The sequence below is a fragment of the Ictidomys tridecemlineatus genome, chromosome 13 (genome assembly GCF_052094955.1).
Source record: "Ictidomys tridecemlineatus isolate mIctTri1 chromosome 13, mIctTri1.hap1, whole genome shotgun sequence".
Lineage (NCBI taxonomy): Eukaryota > Metazoa > Chordata > Mammalia > Rodentia > Sciuridae > Ictidomys > Ictidomys tridecemlineatus.
Genome location: NC_135489.1, coordinates 53,370,593 through 53,386,384, shown reverse-complemented (window position 1 = coordinate 53,386,384; position 15,792 = coordinate 53,370,593). Strand labels below are relative to the sequence as shown.

General features: G+C 39.7%; 1 long non-coding RNA gene across 1 annotated transcript in view; it reads right to left on the bottom strand.

Annotated features, from left to right (window-relative positions):
- Nucleotides 1–6,628: 6,628 nt before the first annotated feature.
- The window catches only part of LOC144369862 (uncharacterized), a 30,123-nt gene continuing 20,959 nt past the window's right edge, over nucleotides 6,629–15,792 (bottom strand). The window contains exon 3 of the long non-coding RNA XR_013429691.1: nucleotides 6,629–7,251. This is a non-coding gene — a long non-coding RNA (uncharacterized LOC144369862). The remainder of the gene's footprint in view (nucleotides 7,252–15,792) is intronic.

Genomic DNA, 15,792 nt, shown 5'->3' with positions numbered 1-15,792 from the left:
ATGTCCAAGTCTCTGCTTTGTTCAAAAGCAGGAGCAAAAATCACTAACCTCTCCAGCTTCCTTCCACCCTCGGCTTTAGAACCTGCACCGCCCCTTCCCTGGGGTTTCCATCCCACTGACTTTACATGGAGATTGTTCTTTCCACTCTCCTCCTACGGTGATGGTGATGGATAACCGGTTCGGGGCACCCCTTCTTGAAAAAGCATTTTCTTTCCCTCTCTCCAAGTCAGATTCCAACTTCCAGCTTGTACACCCTGGTATGGAGGGATGTGGGCCGGCACACAGGGCTGCAGGTTGGCACTGAGGTAGTAGGAGCAGGACTGAGCGACTGCATTGCAGTCTCCTTGACACTTTTACTCTGGAGATGAGAGCAGAAGGGCTCAGAGAGAAGGTGAAAAGGCAGATGATAGAATTAAGTAGACCCATAGAAAGTACGCTTCCGACATTTCTTATCTCGAGGCTGATATTTATGAGATAAAAGGTCATAAACAATCAGGGTTTGTTGATTGATCATGGCAGCCATTTTCAGAAGGCCTGTGTCTGAGTCCATTTTCTCCTGCTCCATACATAGAAGCATGTTTGGCTTATAGTTCTGGCGGCTGGGAAGTCCACAATCCAGAGGCCACATCTGGGGAGGGCCCTTGTGCTGCCTCCTAAGGGCGAGCACGTGAGAGACAAGAGAGAAAAATCAGGTCAAAGCCATCCTTGTATCAGAAGCCCGCTGGCTGTGATAATGAACCCACTTCAGTGATAATGGCCTAATCCATTCATGAGGGCGGCATCCTCGGGATCCAATCGCTTCTTAAATGTTCCACCTCTTAATACAGACCTACCATGGCCTCTAAATTTCAACCTGAATTTCGGAGGGGACGTTCAGACCATAGCAGACTGTGATATTGAGTGAAGCATAAACAGTTTTTGAATAATCCAAGAGCTGTAGGAGAGATGAAGGTCACTGTACAAAGAGGTCATCATGTACCTCATGGAGTTCTGAGGTTGATCTGAGATTCAAAGGATGACTTCCTCCGAGGCCCGAGTCCTGGGAGGTCTGTGCATGAAAGATCACACACAGAGGAGCTATTTAGAATACCAGAAACAGCACTGGGGGATGAGGCTGTGGAAGGAAATATGCTGTAAAGGTTAAGAAGGGGCTCTGTGATCAGGGTGAGGAATTCTAGAGAAGATAGGGTCAAGGGATGGAGTTCACATTTCAGAATGTAGTTTTAATAATTACATGGTATCCCCAAGAGTGGGGGCAGCCAGTGGGGAGGGATCAGTGAAGAGATGGATGAAGTAGATCACCCAAGAGGTAAGACCCTGGTATGGGGCCATGGCCAGGGAGAGGAAAGGGCTCTGATAGAATCTCCAGTGGGAGAAGAGGAGGACAGAGAGGCTTATTGAATGACAGGTGAAGGAGGAATCTGGGCTGATGACAAGGTGTCTGACTCCATCGGCCATTTGTATTTTCTCTTCAAGGGCCTCCGAGGGTCCCTGAGAAAACATCTTCCTAGTCATCTATCCTTCTGGAAAGCAAGACAGAAAGCCTTTTCAGAACGATCAAGAAAAAGCATTCATTACCTTATTCATTCATTCTATTAATTCCAAATAGAAAGCAAATCGAGGCTGGGGAATTGGCCTCCGTGGGAACAGATGAGAAGGGCTACCCAGTGAAGGATATATTACTGGCTCCGTATTATAAAACCTGACATTTCATTAATGAGAAGAGGGGGAATGAACCAGAATCTTCTGTGCTTGAAATAGATGCTGGCTTTTCTGTTGGAAATCACTGATCAATAAACATTTAAAGATCGCGACCTCATTCCCATCAGTGCTCTGCGCCATCTGGAAAGTTGGCACTCAGAACAACGGACCTTCCATCCCTAAGAGGCTTGGGCTTGGAAGCCTACATGTTTCTAGAAATGCAGTCCTAGGCAATCGAATGTGTTCCCGTTTAGTTGAATCATTTTCCTTGGCTCAAGAAATCTTACCTTGTGCAGTGTAGTCCTAGCTCACCACCAGTTGCTGGTGGACGGTCTGGTGGCCATGAGCTCATCATTGGCCTGCTATGATCGCTCTAAGAATCTGATGTTTAAGCAGGGAAAGGAGAAGGTTGGACCTTGGTCCATGGGCCCAATCAAATATTATGAGCTACTTCTGCAATAGCAAATTGTTGGTGAGGCAGCCCTTCAGGTGGTTGTGAAAGTCTTTAAGTCAATGCCTTGTAAAAGCACTATACACCCCTCAACTATTCCACTTGCCACAAATTTTTACATCAAATAAAACTATCATCTCCATTTAAAAAAAAAAAAGAAAGAAAGATTTCATCCTCTTTCTAGCTCACTACACAACACTTGGCTGGTAGGACAGAAACATCTGTCTTTAGCATTCATGTTGACAATACCCCATAAATTACATTTCTACAAAAATAAAAGGAAAGAAAATATAGTAAAACTTTCTAAGTCTCTTACCTGATTTTTACTGCAATTATTCTGGATCATTTTAGTGCCGGTGGATTTTATTTTTTTTTTATCCACTGCACTGTGGGTTTTAGTTGTTTTTTAAAAAGAGAGCCTTCATTATTATATTCATATGAAAGTCTTACCTGTTATGATTTTGTGTCTCAACCTGTAAAGCATAATTCAAATAAGCACATGCTTGTGAGATCCTGTTAGGAAATAAATCCCCTTCTCTATAGATTTCTTATTTTTGAAACTGAGCCATGTTTTTTTCACATAGTCTACTGAGGGTTTCCATATTTAGCAAATAAAAATATAGGATGCCCGGTTAAATTTGAACATAAGATAAGTAACAATTTTTTTTTAGTATAAGTATGTCCCAAATATTGCACAGGAACTACTTACAATTAAAAAGCATCCATTGCTTATCTGATGTTCACATTGGGTAGCCTCCATTTTATCTGGTAAATTCACACCTTCTATAATTTGAGGGTTAATACACCAACCTCGTAACTGCCATCCTCAATATCATTGCACCAGGCAATTTCAACAGCAGTGCTATTTTCTTTTGAAAGATAGCCCCTTTCTGTATTCAGAGAGTGCTTCTGACAGGACTCTGTCACTCTAGCTTCTTAGTAAGTGATCATATGGACTGTCCTTAAAGTATAAGTGCTACAGAAATCTGTAAGAAAAACAGTGAGTGGGGGACACATGGAAAGAGGAATCTCGCTCCTTTTCACTCTGCAAAACAGAGCAGGGATCCAATATCCTGAGTCAGTGGAAAGGTCAGGTTTAGGTTTCGTGGCCATTCACAAGCTAAGGCATTATCTAAGATAAATCTTAGGTTATAAAAAGCATCACCAGGTCTATGGCAAGGACTGTAATATGCTCTAAATTTGGGCCTTTTGGAGCCATTTCTCTAAATTGCATTTGACAGAGACAAAAGATCCCACTTATATTCCAATGAAAATTGCTTTACTATTAGACAGACCCTCTTAAGCCTGTGTCACTTCACAAGGGGAAGCTAAGAAGGGTACTTAGCATTCTTTTCATAGGTTACCATTCAGACAAAGGCTCCTATTTTTTTTTCGCTTCTAAATTCCTCTGGAAAGTGGCTGACCTTAATTTCTCTTCTCTCCCAGGATGGGAAGATGAGGGGGCGGGGAACTCCACAGGTGCATGAGGTCATTTGAAAATCTAAGACAGCCCCAATTAATAAAGACGTTATGTTATATAGCATCTGTATTAATGCAGTCCTTAAATTTGCCACAATCCTAGACTTACTTCCCAAAAGGTGTTAGGATCATGTATGAACCAGAGAGCTGGAGCTCAACTCTCTGCTTTTGCAGAGAAGGAAACTGATACCCCAAGAGGGACACACCTGGACCAAAGTCACACATCAAATATAAGATAGAGTTAGTCCCACAACTGGGTTTCCTGGAGCTTTTCTCCCACAGCTATTTCTGTTATTGATTCCTTCTATATGTGAAAATCATTCAAGCACATTATTGCTTGGAAAAAAAAAAAAGTCAGTGTGCCCATGTTCATAACGGCACCATTTACAATAGCCCAGGTGTTCTTTGAGGAACAAACGGATAAACAAAATGTGATATATACATATACTGTAATACTATTTGGGCTTTAAAAAGGAAGGGAAATTCTGACACATGCTACAAATGGATTAACCTTGAGAACATTAGGCTAAGGGAAGTAAGACAATCCCAAATGGACAAAGTGTATATAATTCCATTTATATGAGTTGCCTACAATAGTCAAGTTCAAAGACAGAAGGTAGATGGCAGGTGCCAGGGGTTGGAAGAGAGAGGGATGAGGAGTCAGTGTTTCCTGGGTACAGTTTCAGTTCTGTAAAATGAACAGCTGGTGGGCTTTCAACAAAGGGAATGTATTTAACATGACTGAACTGCACACCTAAAAATAGTGACAATGGTCAGGTGTGGTGGCACAAAATTGTAATACCAAGGCTTGGGAGACTGAGGCAAGAGGATCACAAATTCAAAGCCAGCCTCAGCCATTTAGCAAGGCCCTAAGCAACCCCTGTCTCTAAATAAATATAAAATAAGGACTGGGAGTGTGGTTCATTGATTAAGCACCCCTGTATACACACACACACACACACACACACACACACACAGACATGTACATACATACACACACACATATAATGATAGTGATAATTTTATGCATATATTTTGCCACAATTTTTAAAAAAGACCTTTCATCAGACAAAAGGAAGAAATCTGGTTGTGTGAGAGTTCAAAATGCTTACTTCAAGTGTTTACCATAAGATTGGGTTACAAACTGCGGAGGGACCTGAGGCATTCACCTGTGTGAAGTATAAAAAAAATGCTTAAGAAATTTGTTTCTAAAACAGATAGGTAGTGGAGATCTTTAAGAAAGGCCATGAAGGGGTTGGAGTTGTGGCTCAGTGATAGAGCACTTGCCTGGCATGTGTAAGGCCCTGGGTTCAATCCTCAGCACCACATAAAAATAAATAAGTAAATAAAAATAAAAGATACATATTTCATATATATATATAAAGAAAGGAGGTTGAAACATTTTTTAGCTTGCCTAGAGTGGGATGGAACAAGGAACTGTAGGCAAGGACTCTAAGGAAGACACCCGATCCTATAACACCTTCTAGCATGCTGCCATTTCATTCAGGAGATTTCTGTTTGGCCCAATAGTTTCATTTTTTAAGCTAAAATGCCCTAGAAAAGTTATACCATCCAAACCCGGAGTGCAACACATTGAGCCTTCTTTCTTGATCTTCCCAAATGACCTCCATTCTCCCATCTACCTCCCTCAAGCCTCTCTGCACTGGAGATCCCTGCTTCCGTCTCCTAGAAGCACCCTGCACTCTTCCGCCAAAGCACCTGGTAAAAGATGCACTCTATGTCCTGCAGTTATTTTCTTAGTATCTGTCCACCTCAAGCTTCCTGAAGGCAGACATGATGTCTCCTTTGTTCCTCTTAGGACACAGCGTCTGACAGGGTGTTCAGTACAGAGCAAGCTCACCCTAGATAACTTTCAAAAGTTTGGGTCCATCAACAAGCAGCTTAAAAGGCCCTTGGTCTTAGAAGTTCAAGGGGGCAGTGGTTAAGTGAAGACATTGAAGTAAACACTGAAGTTCCCCTCCTATCTGCTCTACCCGACCCCCCATTAAAATATCATTGAAGAGTGCCTGCAGGGAGCACCTCAAATATAAAAATAACCTGAGGATTAAGTTCATGTCTTTTAAGATGTGGTAAATCAGAAAAATAAAAAGCATATTATATTTCTTCATTCTTCATATGTCTCTCTTATTTGTTAATAAAAATAATAATAACAAGAAAAATACCATAAACTTTTCCAGTTCCATGCTTAAATAAAAACTATCATGTCATTCTTCACAGTATTTTAACAGAATATAATCATTGTGTATGAATATATATATGATGCTTCCGAAGCACTTTTTGCCAGTACCCTTAATTCTTGGCTTCTTAGATATTCTGTTTGTTTCCGTGTAAATTAGAGTGTCAAATAATAATCCTTTATGAAATCGTTCTTTGTGATGACTAATGTTCTGTAGATTTTCTCTGCAAAAATTGCAAAGAAAAAAAAAGAGGGAACTGGACAATGTGTTTTCTGGGGCTCTGTTTTCAGATTCTGGATCTGCATTATAAATTATGGCATTATAGATCTGATGACCTTCTTAAAATGGAATCTAGGCCTATGTTGCAATTACAATTTATTCACTGACTTCTTCATAGAAAAAGCAAAATCAGCTAATGGCATATTGTATTTTGAGTGACTTCAACAGAAACATCCCATTTTTGTCATTTTTCTACTATGAAAAATCAATTCTAAAGGTCTTTGTCTAAGGTCAAAGGGCAGAAAGCCATTTGAAAAGTCTTGTTTTAGATGCTGAAAATTGAAGGGTTTTTTTTTTTTAAATCCAGCATAAACTGGGAAACATGTAATTCTCTTTTTCCTTCTTTTCAACCAAACAAAAAAAATCTCAAAAGATTTAACAAAAATTGACTGGGAGCTAAAATTTCCCTCTAGGTATAAGAAAATACTAGTGGGAAGGAAACCAATCAATCTTCTTTCTTTCATAGGCAGCACATAGTTTAAACGCCATGAAGAAGCATCAAGAAGTTTCTGATTAGATGAAATAAAATAGTGGATTTTTTTATTGTTATTGTCAATAGGCTTTATTCCTTATGGGCATTTGATGTCCTTCCCAAGAATCCAAAAATAATTCCTCTCTGAGGACTTCCTCTTTCTGTTCCTTCCCATTGCTTAATGGGTGATCTTAAATCAATGGTTTCTGTGACTCCAACCGAGGTTTCACTTAGACCCTGGGTCACCCTGGGGCCCCAGGAAGTAAAGTTTCCACTATGAAATCAGCCTGAGAACAAAGTGGGTAGTTTCTTCCCCTGGAAGAGCACAATTAGATGGCATAACCCAGGACTTTCCAGTCTGGTATTTTAGAAATGAAAGCCAACATCTGCTCTCCTTGGGGGTCTCAGCGAATTACTCTTTACTCAGCAAAACAACCTTTTCCTTTCTCCCCCTAGAGAGCTAGTTTTTATCACTGATGAGAAATACTCATAGCAATATTTGTAAGACAGCGATTTCTTGATTGATGCTAATGATTTCCAGATGTCCTAGTGTCTCCTCTCTTCTTGATATAGCATTTGAACACTTGCTTCAGCATGCTTAAGGATTTACAACCAAAGTTCTTCCTTTGTGGAATGATAAGCAGGCTTCATCTCCAGTATTGGCACCTGAGCTGCAATGTGGATGGTAAATGATGCAACAGTTAATTACAAAACACATATCGACAAGAAACATGAAATGAAATAACACAAAAATAACCTTGATGAAGCAAAGTTTCTCCCCTCCAAAGTAGGGCAGTGGTTCTTTGCAAAATTAAAAATTATTGCTGTATGATCCAACGAATTCACTCCTGCATATTTACCTGAAATAATTCAAAGTAAGGTCTGGAAGGGATATTTTTTTACATTCACATTCCTAGCAACATTATTCACAACAGTCCAAAAGTGGAAGCAAGCCAAATGTCTATGGATAGAAAAACAAAATGTAACATATATGTACAATGGAATACTATTTAGCCTTAAAAAGGAAGGGAATTCAAATATGTTATAATGTGGATGAAACTTGAGGACGTTATGCTAAATGACATAAGCCAGTCACAAAAGGACAAATAGTGCATGATTTCACTTATATGAAGAACCTAGAACAGTCAAACTCACAGAGACAGAAAGTAAAATAGTGGCTTCCAGAGGCTGTTGGGGAGAGGCAGGCATGAATAGTGAGTTATTGAAATGAGTACAGAGTTTCCATTTTACAAGATGAAAAGAGTTCTAGATTTGGATGGTGATGATAGTTGTATAACAAAGTAAATATATATAACACTACTGAACTGGGCATTTGGTTAAGAGGGTAAATTTCATATTAGGTATATTTTTATCATCATTTAAAAATCCTCCCTTCCTCATCACCTTATCTTGAGTGATAAAATAGTCCTATTCCAAGTGTGCATGACTTTAAGGCATGTGGGGATGGGAGTAGAAGACTGGTGAAAGAAGAGGCTTAGCCGATGTTAGGGTCTGTAAACAAGTCGGGATGGTGCCTGGCATTTTGCCAGAGGGAGTGGTTTGTGAGGTGGCACCAGCGAGCCATTAAGTGTGGAGATTCCTTATTGGTTGACTGCTGTATCTAGTTTATGTTAATTAAGATAAGCTGTGTGGAATGTATATATACCCCTCCTGTCCTACAATAAACGGCTCCCACTCCTGCTGTATCAACGTACACAAGTTGCTCGTCACCCCCTGGTTATTTTGCTGCAGCCGGACTGCGGCAAGCCTGGGGAGAATGAATGCAGCTATCTGCCCCTGGCCAGGGAGGGAGGCATCAGTCCAAATCACAAAGTTCAGACTCAGCTCTGGCAAAGAGACAAGTGTCAATATACAGGAGGAACGCAGAGGGGAAACTGGGACACAGTAGCACAAGTTCTGTATCACAGTCATCCTCAAAGGTGGGCAGAAAGCAGTGGCATTGTGTTCTGGGGTCTCCAGCTGGTGGAAGGGCAGGGTTAAACCTCTAGGAAAAGACCAGCAAGGGAGAGCATGATTGTCAGAGCTCACTTTAGGCAAGATGGAATTAGAGGAAACTTCAGCCCCCCAAAAGGAGCTTAATGGAAGTCCAGAACTAAGAAAGAAGCTCGAGTCGTTGATATTTCTGTTTACTGTCTGCTTTATATTCTTGATTTCATTTAATCCTCACACCCTTAATAATAACTGTCACTCATGTTGTACTGAGCAGGTGTCAGGAAGAATCAGCACGTTTCTATAAATCAACTCCTTTAATTCTTCCACAACCAGTGACATGAATGCTGTTATAATACGATTTTACAGATGAGGAAACGGAGGCACAAGAAGGAGAGAACCCTGCAGGTTGGGATTTAGGGAATATCATCTGCACTATGGATAGAGAAACTAAGAGATGAAGAGACTCAGTCAATTGCCCAGGTCACAGAGTAAGGGGCAGATTTAAACTTTAAAGTGGGATTCTGATTCCTGAGCTAAACTGTATTTAATATTGGGCTATTCTGGCTCTGGGGCCAACTCCAAGGAGGCATAGAAAAAGGTCACAGCCCAGTGAGTACACCCAGTCTTCCCAGGGTTCCCCCAGCACTAGGCTGAGGACTCCAGAACAAATTCAAGACTCACCCTACTGTCCCTGGTCTCGGGCCCCCAGTCTCCAGTCCCTGAGGATTCGTGCATTGATCTAAACTACCAATTTTACTTTATTTTAATTCCCATTTCCATTTAAATGTAGATGCCTCTGGTCTAGAAGCTCTCCTCCTTCCAGAGAGAGGATGCCTGGAGGCTCGCAGTGCTATCAATTTTACTCTATTCATAAATTGTCCAGCTTTTGAGCATCTATTTATCCAGCTTACTTCAGAGCATGAGTCAGAATAGAATATGCTAAATCTTGCACCGAAATAATTTCTGACACTACATCATCTCCTTCTGAGCCTAATGAAAAAAAGCCTCTGGATCTAGGTTTTTGGCACATCCCTGATGATGAGGCCTCAAATCACTGACACAAAATTTAAAGTTAAGTTCAGAGTTAATGAAAAGCAGAAAATAATGTGACTGTGTTAGTCAACTTTCTGTCACTATAACAAATACCTAAGATAATCATTTATAAAGAGAAAATGTTTATTTTAGTTCACAGTTTTGGAGGTTGCAGGCCATGATTAGTTGGACCTTGTTGCTCTGGGCATGTGGCAAGGTAGGATATCATTGTGGGAGAAGATGGCTGAGCAAAACTGCTCACCTGGTGGCCAGAAAGTAAAATAGAATGAGGACAGGACTGGGGTCCTACTCATCACTTCAAGGGCACATCCCCAATGACCTAAAGACCTTCCATTAGGCTCCTCCTCTTAAAGGCTCCACTGCCTCTCAGTACCACCACCCTGAAGACCAAGGCTTTAACACATGGTTCTTTTAGGGACATTCAAGATACAAATCACAACAATACCCAACATAAAAGTAACAAAGAGTTCACATTTCCCTCATCTGCTCTTCTAAGAGCAATGGGATAAAAACCTGAGAATGTGTGGTTTAAGCCCTCTGTGATTGAGCTTGAATTAGTTTAAACAAAAGAGTTCAATATATAGGGGTTTAGCCATGTTTAATATTTGGGAAGAATATCCACATTAATGAACAATATATTGCAGTTAAAAGTATTTCATTTTCTTCCCCCAAGGGTTGTAGGTATTGATTTTAAATTAAAAGTGACTGCACAAAATCACCATTGTTAATGCCGTTTGATTATGAAGTCCAATAACAGCTTTACTGTGTCAGATGCATTCTCTAGCATCTAGGCTTTTCTATGTAACACTGAGAAATAACCATTGTGCCGCTGGAATTGGGCTTTGGGATCTGGTAAAAAATGAATTCCACATTGTAAAATCTCTTGGCATCAGTACTCCTTCTTCTAATAACACATGTACCAGTCTTAACACTGAAAAGTGTAAGATGGTTGGGGAACAGTTGAAAGCTGAGAAAAACTATACAAGGTAGGATTTTCCCAGTATTATGAGATAAGCTAATGCTATCTCATTTCACACATAGGAAGCTTCTGGAAGTTATATGAGTCGCCCATATTTTCAGTAACCTTGGCTTCAGAATATTTCCCCCACTACACTGAAAACTTAATTCATTAATTTCTCAAGCACTGGGTGAACATCACAGATCTGTCATTGATGCCACTGGGGAAGAGATTTTTTTTTTAAGCATGATTGTTTGTGTTGATGACTTTGCTGTGGCACTCTGTAACGAGACCAACAGGAATTCAAAATTTGGAACATGAGGGCATCATTATCTCTGCAGGCACATTAACCTCCTTCTCGACTTCCTGGTTGGTGTCACACTATCTACAAAGGAACAAGTTCCTAAGCTCTTCTAGGGCCTGGGGATGTTGCTTGTGTGCACAAAACCCTGGGTTCCATCCCAGCACTGCAAAAAAGTAAGCTAGTCTCCAACTGTTATGTCTAAGCTACACCGAGAATGGGGTGCAATATGCTGACTTGAGAAGTAAAAGATACAAGGCAAACAGATCCAGAGCTGGGGTTCGTTTTCCACTGGGTCCTTTCTACCTCCATTGCTTTCCTCTGACTGTGGACCAGCTCTTGAGAAGTCTATTTTAGCATCCACAATCATGGCAAGAGCTCTTTCAATAAGCAAAACAGAAACAGCTACGATGGTAACATGATTTCAAGCAGAAACTAGATTTGCCTCTAGAGGCCGAGAGCAGCTCTATGCATGTTAAACTCTGCATGTGGCTGAGATGTGCTTCCCATTTACTGGGTCTGAAGGAGAAGAAAAATGCAGATTTGGATTTTTGGATTCCTTATCTCTCATCAGAAGAATATTTTAATGTGCCTTATGTAATTCTTTAAAAGATGACACCAAGAATAACCTGCAAAACTTACACTCTTAGATTTTGCTTAATTTCGTCCAAATATAGCATGAAGCATGACTGCATTCTCTTTTATGTCCTGAAATATTCAAAGTTGGGCTTGAGTGAACAATAAATATTCTCTGTTCTATTACGTCCTCACTTTTGAGAAACTGTTGGTTGTGGTTTCTTATGATTCCTAGGAATGCCTCAAGGCTGTTTATAGAATCATCTAGAAGCCCTTTTAAAAATACAGGAGTCTCCTTGAGTTGTACTGAATCCACCTCCCTAGGAGTGGGACTCAGGGAAAAGATCACCCTGGCATTGGATAAATACCTGCTATGCAGATTGCATTTACTACTCATGAAATACATTTTAAAACCTTTAGCCTGGGTATTAAATAACAGGGGGTGATGGGGAAGCGACAGAATAACTCTTTACCCCTTTTGCATAAACCATATCTCTTCTACTGGCGTGTGAAGATAATGTGGAAATTTTACTCGTATCATCTACCGACTTTCTTAAAATTCTCGTTTGAGATATGATGCCATTTTGAAATGTCCAATATGACTTTTTCACATACCTATAGATGAACTCTTTTCAGCTTGTATCCCCAATGTCTGTTTTCCAATTTCTGATCCTATTTGCGGTTTGGACATACAATATCTTCTTAAAACATGGTTAAAAACAGCCTCTAGATTCTCTGAAGAGGGCTCTAGAGAAACATTACAAAGTGTGTATCACAAATCCTCTGTGTCAGAGACTTGCTCTTTCATTCCATATTATATCCTTGGTTTTTGAAGCAGCTGCTTTAAAAGACATCCTTTTTCCTTCTCCCACCTCAAATAAGCAATGCTTAGAAGCTGTTTGTGATGCTCAGAGATCTGGGGGAATAAAAAGCACAAGAGACTTCAGCTCCTCCACAGTGTCTCTCTTCTCCAAGGCAGAATAGGTAATTCTGTTTCAGAGGAGCTTTTGTGTTTTAGGGCCACCCACTCACCTCCCACTCTGCCCCTACACATGCATGAAATGGAGCATTTAGCTTAGAGCATCACAGTGAAGACAAAAGCGACAAAATGAGCTTCATGTGTGGGCCTGATGATGGGAGACTACGGAATAAATATTATCTGTGTCATACTAGAGGATTAGTAAGCTAAGAAAAATATTTGCCAGAGTTCTCATTCCCTAATAGCGTGAAGGTGAATTGCAATGGGCTATCCTTTTGCTGAGAAAATTCTTTATTAAATTCATTGTTTAATAGATTCAGAGCTCCAGCTTCTGCTAATGGTAAAGTAGCTTAATAAGACTCTCCCTGCATAACAATCATGAAATATGAACAAGTAGAAAATAAAGCAAATGAAGTATTTGGAATGACCAAAAGCAGATGGACCTTTGAAAACTCAACTATAAGGCAAAATGGGTGATTTTCCCCCCCCAAGGGCATGATACTTCTCAATCTATGTGTAATTAAGCACAGAGAAATTGGTAACCTTACTGGCTTAAAGTACCAATGGATAGAGTTCAAGGCTCACAGGGAAATCAGTAGGTTGTGAGAAAAAATCACAAACGTAAAAAGAGTCTTAGAAGGTGAGCACAAAAGTCTACATATAAAAATCTGATTAAATTTTGGACAGATTTCTAACTAAACACATATGTGGGCAATCCCAAGGGTCTGGACAAAAAGCAATGACCATAATCTGAAAGAATGAAGCAGAGATTTCAGCAGCTGCCCACCACAGGGGTGACACCTGGGAGTTCAAAACCAAGTGAGTAACCAGTTAGAACAAAAGCCACTCTTCAGAAGAATGTTACAGATACAGAATGCCTACAGCTTGTCATTCACAGGGCCCATGATCCAATCAAAAATCACCAAACCTGAAAGGAAACAGGAAAATGGAGTACATTTTTAAAAATGAGTCAATATAAAGCAACACTTAGCTGATCAGGATATTTAAGTTAACAGAGAAGAACTTAGAGTTTCCATGGAAGCAATGTCGGTACCACTATCACATTCCAAGTCACCTCGGGCATCCCTAAGAGATTTCAGCCCTTGCCCAATAAAACTGATATTAATAGTAGATGTTCACAACTTACTAAGCATTCATACATATAATTAAATGATTTTCAACAAGGGTACTGTGACCATTTAGTAGGGAAAGCCTAATTTTCAACCAATAGTATTGAAAAAGCTAGATATACAAGTGTAAAAGAATGAAGTTGGACTCCAACCTCACACTGCATACAAAAACTAACTCAAAATATATCAAAGATCTCAATATGAAAGGTAAGATGATAAAACACCTAGAAGAAACTAGAAGGGAAAAGTTTCATGATGTCACATTTGACAATGATTTCTTAGATATGATGCCCAAAGTATGTGCAACAAAAGGAAGAGATAAGTTGGACAACATCAAACTTTAAAACGTCTGTACATCAAGAGATGCAATTGAAAAAAGCAATCCACGGAATGGGAGATTTTGAAAATTATATATCTGAAAAGGTGACTAATATCCAGAATATATGAAGAACTCCTGTGACTCAACAAAATAAAAACAAGTATCACAATTTAAAAATGGGCAAAGGGGACTGGGGATGTGGCTCAAGCAGTAGCATGCTCGCCTGGCACCACATACCAACAAAGATGTTGTGTCCTCCGATAACTAAAAAATAAATATTAAAAAAAAGTAAAAAATAAAAAAAATAAATAAAAATGGGCAAAGGATTTTAAAAAATATTTTGTTAAAGAAAATAAACAAAAGGTCCAATAAACATTTAAAAAGATACCCCAAATCACTAATAAATAGGGAAATACAAATCAACACCACAATGAGACATCACCTCATACCCATTAGTATGGCTATTATCCCCCCTCAAGACAAAAAAAAAAAAAAGTCCCAACACACGAATAACAGGTGTTGGCAAGGAGACTGAGAAATTGGAAATCTCATGCACTGCTGGTAGAAATGCAAAATGTTCCAGCCACTGTCAAAAACAGTATGGTGGTTCCTCAGAAAACTGAAAATAAAATTACAATATGATCCAGCAATTTAATTCTGGGTACATATCCAAAATGATTGAAAAATGGGGTCTCAAAGAGACATTGGTATACCCATGTTCCTAGCCCATTATTTATAATAACTAAAAGACAGAAGCAACCCACGTGTCCACCTGTGACCAATGGATGAATGGCTAAGTCGGGCATAGAATATTCACACAATGGAATATTATTCAGCCTTTAAAAGGAAGAAATTCTGACACATGCTACAAAACAGATAAACCTCAGGGACATTCTGCTGGGCAAAAGAAGCTAGTCACAAAAAGACAAATACTGTATGATTTCACTCATAAGACATATCTAGAGTAGTCAAACTCATAGACATGGAAGATAGCTGATAGACAACAGAGGGAGTGGGGATGGGGAGGTCTAGTTGAATGGGCATAGAGCTCTACATGGGGAAGATGGAAAAGCTCTGGAGACTGGTTTTATAACATGTGATTTTTGCTTAACACTGTTGAACTATAAAGCTAAAAATTATTCAAGATGGTATATTTTACACCATGTGTATTTTATCAGACTTAAAATTCTTCATTTTGAATGTTTTCGTCATAAAGAAATGACAAACGCTTGAGGACACAGATTGGCTTACCCTGTTTGAACATTACACAAAGAATGTATCATAAGCGTGTTCAATTTTTATTTACCAGTTAAAAATAAACCAAAAAAACCTTAAAATCATTATGAAATTTTATATCTTTTAGCGTGATCTTGGATTTTAAAAACAAAATCTCCATATCAGAACACACTTTATGTTTGGTCCAATTATACAGGTTTAGAGTCATTGCTAAGGAAACTATGATAATCAAATTTCTTTACTCAGAACTGTCCAATCATCCACACTTGGGGATATGGGGAAAAGAGGACTGATCATTTCTCAACCTCTTCTTACCTGGCCAGAGAAGACCTCTACAGTTGCATGCCGATGGGAATAAAGATTTCTTCTATCTCTTGGATGAGGAAGAAAAAGGTCTACAAGCATCTCTTTTTCCACTTTCCCACATGTAAGGAGCTAAACAAAGCCAAGATGGAAGCAGTGTTCCCTCTCCCCATGCCGCACCCCAACCAGAGCATCTATCTCTGCAGTTGACAGGGTGTAGGAGTTTGCTGCAAAGCCAAGAATCCGAACCCAGTCTCTCCCTGGAAATAGAAACTTGGGTCTCTATTTCTACGACAGTGGTTCTCACAAAGTGATCCCTGGACCGGTGACCTTGGCACCACCTTGAATCTTATCAGAAACTGGTAAGCCCAGCAGTCTGTGTCTGAAGGAGCCCTCCTGAAACT